The sequence below is a fragment of the Nicotiana attenuata genome, unplaced genomic scaffold (genome assembly GCF_001879085.1).
Source record: "Nicotiana attenuata strain UT unplaced genomic scaffold, NIATTr2, whole genome shotgun sequence".
Lineage (NCBI taxonomy): Eukaryota > Viridiplantae > Streptophyta > Magnoliopsida > Solanales > Solanaceae > Nicotiana > Nicotiana attenuata.
The window spans coordinates 200,598-206,932 of record NW_017670919.1 but is presented as its reverse complement, the minus strand read 5'-3'; positions in this window follow the sequence as shown (position 1 = coordinate 206,932).

Here is a 6,335-nt window from a genome sequence, read left to right as displayed (position 1 = left end):
AGGCTTTGATTGACAGCAATATCATCGTGGCAAAGGAGCCTGCTCCGAATGTCCGCAATAACCCTCTACCAGACCACACAGGAGGAGGTGTTCACATGATTGAAATAGAGGATGATTGGGATCCCAAAGGGTCAATCGGTTTGATCACGGAAGGCGACGATCCAAAGAAACCAACAGTCACCTTAATCCGATTGTAGTCCAGATTTAGCCTTCTGGAGATGACGAGGTGAACATGTCCATACCACTTGAGTTTGAAACACCAGCCTCTACAAAGGTGCCAACGCCAATTGAAGTCGAGTTTGGGTCCCCAAAGGCGCCTGAGCTATTTGAAGTTGCTGTGTTACCTTCCAAAGCAAGGGTGCCCATCCGGCTGGCAATGACAGCCATGACACCATTCCACACAAAAGCCATACCATGGGACTACACAGCCGAGGCAAGAAGGAAAGGGAGAGCCAAGTTTGGGGAAGCAGTTGCAGCACAAGGTATGACAAGGACCGGCAGGGTTTACACCCCCAGAACACTTGGCTGGGTCAAGTAAGCAGACCTCTGGTTGACAAACCATCACTGAAACTGGGCTCGATGATCTCTGGATAAAGATACAAGCGAAGGAATACTCAGTCATTGATCAGCTAAACAAAACACCGGCACAGATTTCTATCCTTGCTTTACTACAGGGTTCTGATGCACACAAGAATGCCCTGTTAAGAGTGCTGAGTGAGGCATATGTACCAAGCAACATCATCGGTGGAGAGATGGCTAACATGGTAGGCCAGGTATTGGAAAGCCACAAGATCACTTTTCACGAAGATGAGCTGCCACTGGAGGGATTGAGTCACAACAAGGCATTGCACATCACCGTGCAATGTGAAGATTATTTTATCACCAGGATCTTGGTCGATGGGGGGTCCAGTCTCAACATCTATCCATTGGTAACACTCAGGACATTGGGAAAGGGGTTGCATGAAATCAAGGACGACACCATCAATGTTAAAGCTTTCGACGGTTCTCAAAGGTCTACCATTGGGGAGATTAGCTTATGTTTGCAAATGGGGCCTACTTGATTTGATGTTGACTTTTAAGTGATAGACGTGCCGACGTCTTATAATCTATTATTGGGACGACCATGGATTCATGCCGCTGGGGCCGTGGCATCAACACTACATCAGGCAGTGAAGTTTGAGTGGAATCACAAAGAGGTGATCATTTACGGCGACGGTAGCAATCCCATATACAGTCGCCAGACCATCCCAGCAATCGGAGGAAGAAGAAAGATAGGCGGAGAAACTTACCACCACATCGAACGAGTCAACGCCGTCGATAAGGATAAGTGGTGGGATAACAAAATTGAAAGCATATTGAACTGGACCGGGTATGAACCTGGCAAGGGACTTAGCAAGGATCTCCAAGGAATCGCTAAGCCTATCAAACTGAAGAAACATGGTACCACCTTTGGTCTGGGATATGAGTACACCTGGAAAGAATTCAATGAATGGTCGCCACCCTGGCGCGGTCCCTACTATCCATTGGAGCAGCCGATACCCCGTTTGGAGCAGACCTTCCAACCGGCCGAGGTCATCTATGGGTTAGAAGAAGAAGAAGCCCTAGCAGCAATGAGGAATTTGTTCCTAGAAGATGATGATATGGATTGCTGTGTCATTCTCGAGGAGGAGGGGGAGGAAGGCCCTTCCATACAGGCTGCAAGCAGAGGAGCACGCCTCAATAACTGGACTATCAGAACCACCAGAGCCCGGCGTGCCTCGGGGTAGCAAGGCTGAACAAGCACCATGCACTATTTTATTTTACTAGTTTACTTTCCTTTCATATTTTTATTTTTTGCAAGAAAGAGCTCTAATGTTCAAAACATTTATGGAATTTATTAAAGCATTTCAATTTTCTTATAAATCTTACTCTTATTATTGTCTCTCATTACTTTACTTATACAACATTACTATTACTTATCTTGATGAACCAATGACTGTGACACGCAACGAGACAACGCAACAAACGGACATAGATTTAGAGGAAGATGATATACCAGAGGAAATCATTAAAGAAGTTGAGAATTTCGAGAATAGATCCAAGTCCAACCTGGATGAAACTGAGATTGTTAACTTGGGAGATGCAGAAAATGTCAAAGAAACTTGCATCAGTGTTCATTTGTCACCATCAGAGAAGCAAGAGTATACAGAGTTTCTAACAGAGCATGAGGACATATTTGCCTGGTCGTACGACGACATGACTGGTCTGAGTACATCTATTGTGGCTCACAAACTGCCGATTGATCCAGCCTGTCCGCCAGTGAAACAGAAGCTCAGAAAATTCAAGCCAGTTATGAGTTTGAAAATCAAGGAAGAGGTCACTAAGCAGGTCAAAGCTAAGGTTCTCAGGGTAGTGGAGTATCCAACGTGGTTAGCCAACATCGTGCCGGTGCCGAAGAAAGACGGGAAGGTTAGAGTCTGTGTCGACTACCGGGATCTCAACCGGGCCAGTCCAAAGGACGACTTCCCCTTGCCAAATATACACATCCTGATTGACAATTGCTCCAAGCACGAGTTGCAATCATTTGTAGATTGTTTTGCTGGGTATCATCACATCTGGATGGATGAAGAAGATGCCGAGAAAATGGCTTTCACGCCATGGGGAATGTACTGCTACGAGATGATGCTGTTTGGGTTAAAGAATGTAGGGGCCACCTACATGAGGGCCATGACCACCATTTTCCATGATATGATACACAAGGAGATCGAAGTATATATAGATGACGTCATCATAAAGTCCAAGAAAGCCGCTGATCACATGGAAGATTTGAGGAAGTTCTTCAATAGACTGAGAAGGTACAACATGAAGCTGAATCCCGTGAAATGTGCATTTGGGGTTCCTGCCGGAAAACTACTTGGGTTCACTATGAGTCGCTGAGGGATAGAACTGGATCCATCAAAGGTCAAAGCTATCAAAGAATTGCCACCGCCAAAGAACAAGAAAGAAGTAATGAGTTTCTTGGTAAGACTTAACTACATCAGCCGGTTCATAGCACAATCTACCGTTATTTGTGAGCCAATCTTCAAGATATTGAGGAAGGACGCCGCTACTAAATGGACTGATGATTGCCAAAAGGCCTTTGATAGAATCAAGGAGTACTTGTTAACACCGCCAGTTTTGGTCCCACCCGAGCCAGGTATACCCCTATTACTCTACCTTGCGGTATTGGATGGAGCGTTCGGTTGTGTCCTGGGGCAGCATGATGAAACGGGGAGAAAGGATCAGGCCATCTATTATCTCAGCAAGAAGTTCACCCCGTACGAAGCCCGGTATTCTCTGTTAGAGCGCACCTGTTGTGCTTTGACTTGGGTAGCTCAGAAGCTGAGGCACTATTTCTGTGCCTATACTACGTATCTCATATCATGGATGGATCCATTAAAGTACATCTTTCAGAAGCCCATGCCCACTGGCAAGCTAGCCAAGTGGCAAATCCTACCGAGTGAATTCAACATTGTCTATGTAACCCAGAAAGCAGTCAAGGGACAGGCACTAGCGGATCACCTTGCAGAAAATCCTGTGGATGGAGAATACGAACCCCTGAAAACATATTTTCCCGACGAAGAGGTATCATTCGTAGGAGAAGGCATTGCTGAAGCCTATGACGGTTGGAGAATGTGTTTTGACGGAGCAGCAAATTTCAAAGGAGTTGGCATAGGAGCAGTCCTAGTCTCAGAAACTGGCCAGCATTATCCGGTATCTGCCAAACTCAGATTCCCGTGAACTAACAACATGGCCGAGTACGAAGCCTGCATCTTGGGGCTCAAGATGGCCATTGACATGAACATTCAAGAGCTACTAGTAATCGGGGATTCAGACCTGCTCATACATCAGGTTCGAGGAAAATGGGCGACCAAGAATTCCAAGATACTCCCTTATCTGTACCATGTGCAGGAATTGAGAAAGAGGTTCACGAAGATAGAGTTCCAGCATGTTCCAAGAATCCGGAATGAGTTCACCGATGCATTGGCCACCTTATCATCAATGATACAACATCCAGAGACGAACTTCATCGATCCTATTCCGGTGAAGATCCATGATCAGCCATCTTACTGTGCTCATGTCGAAGAGGAAGCAGATGGAAAGCCTTGGTTTCATGACATCAAGGAATATTTGGCAAAAGGAGAATACCAGAACTTGCAAATGCTACTCAAAAGCGCACACTTCGAAGGTTGTCCAACAATTTCTTTCACAGTGGAGGAATCCTGTATAGGAGGACTCCAGATCTGGGATTACTAAAGTGTGTCGACGCAAGGGAAGCGTCCAAACTTCTATAGGAAATTCATGCTGGGACCTGTGGTCCTGATATGAATGGTTTTGTCTTAGCAAAGAAGATCCTCCGTGTTGGTTACTTTTGGATGACAATGGAAACAGACTGCATCCAGTATGTCCGGAAATTCCACCGTTGCCAGATACATGCAGACATGATAAAGGTACCTCCAAATGAGCTTAATGCAACAAGCTCACCATGGTCGTTCGCCGCGTGGGGAATGGATGTTATCGGGCCGATTGAACCTGCCGCTTCCAACGGGCACAGATTCATCCTAGTGGCAATTGATTATTTCACCAAATGGGTCGAAGCAGCATCTTACAAAGCAGTGACTAAGAAGTCGTTGCAGACTTTGTCCGCGACCGCATTGTTTGCCGATTCGAAATTCCATAATCAATTATCACTGATAATGGTTCCAACCTCAATAGTGACTTAATGAAAGCTATGTGTAAGACCTTCAAGATCATACACAAGAATTCCACAGCCTACTGGCCTCAGATGAATGGAGCCGTAGAAGCCGCCAACAAGAATATCAAGAAGATACTAAGGAAGATGAGAGAAGCATAAGCAATGGCACGAAAAACTATCGTTCGCTCTGTTGGGGTATCGCACCACAGTCCGAACATCAACTGGGGCGACCCCCTACATGCTGGTATATGGTATAGAAGCCGTCATTCCTGCCGAAGTAGAAATTCCTTCCTTAAGGATCATACAAGAAGCTGAGCTTGACGACGCAGAATGGGTAAAAAGTCGCTACGAGCAGCTGGCTCTTATAGATGGTAAAAGAATGAATGCAGTTTGCCACGGTCAGCTTTATCAGAACAGAATGTCCAGAGCCTTCAACAAGAGAGTCAAACCAAGACGGTTCACACCGGGGCAGCTGGTATTAAAGAAAATTTTCCCGCATCAAGATGAAGCCAAAGGGAAGTTCTCTCCCAACTGGCAGGGTCCATACATGGTTCACCGGGTTCTGACAGGAGGAGCCCTTATACTTGCAGAAATGGACGGAGAAGTTTGGCCAAAACCGATAAATGCAGATGCAGTTAAGCGATACTATGTGTAACCATTTATGATTTCCTTATGTAATTTGAACTACGTCTGACCTGATTCCCGTTTAAGAGGGGATACGTTGGCAGCCTTATGGGTTCGGTCACAATTCAATAAAATTTTCATTTTCCCCCGCGATTGGAAACTGGGGCAGAATTTTGAGGAGGACCCTCAAAATTCCGAAGTAACTTCAGCCGATCATCGCAAGCAGCCGTCAGAAGTATCAATCCAGCAAACTGGGGCAGAATTTTGAGGGGGACCCTCAAAATCCCGAAGCAAAAGAAATAGCAATGTCTTGGACCGCGTCTCAATCGTTGGTTCATCTAAAGAAAACTATTCTTAATTATGTATTTATGCTATATTTCTACTAAATCATGCATGTCTATCACCAAAAGTGCTCTGTTTAGCAACGCTACCCCAAGGATACACACAGTATCACCAAATCAGAGCCGAGCCGGTCAAGCAAAGTCAGCGGGGACACGGAACTAACCTTTCCCCTTTACAAAACTCACGATTTTTTCTTTGGATGCAGGCACCCAAGTCGCAAAGTTATATATTATACACTCATACTGTTTAGGAATACAACTCTCGGAATTATCACTCCTATCCACGGTCGCTATCCGCATACAATATCCCCAGCAGCCGCAATATCACAATCGGTTACCAGCTATCAGCTAAGAATTTATATCATAATTCGCCTTTTATCTCTTGCATAAGGCTACTATTTTGCCTTCCGAGACTAAGCTCTGTCTCCATCTGCATTTCCTGCATTGCATAAGGCTACCATTCTGCCTTCCGAGACTAAGCTCTGTCTCCATCTGCATTTCCTATTGCATAAGGCTACCATTCTGACTTCCGAGACTAAGCTCTATCTCCATCTGCATTTCCTGCATTGCATAAGGCTACCATTCTGCCTTCCAAGACTAAGCTCTGTCTCCATCTGCATTTCATGCATTGCATAAGGCTACCATTATGCCTTCCG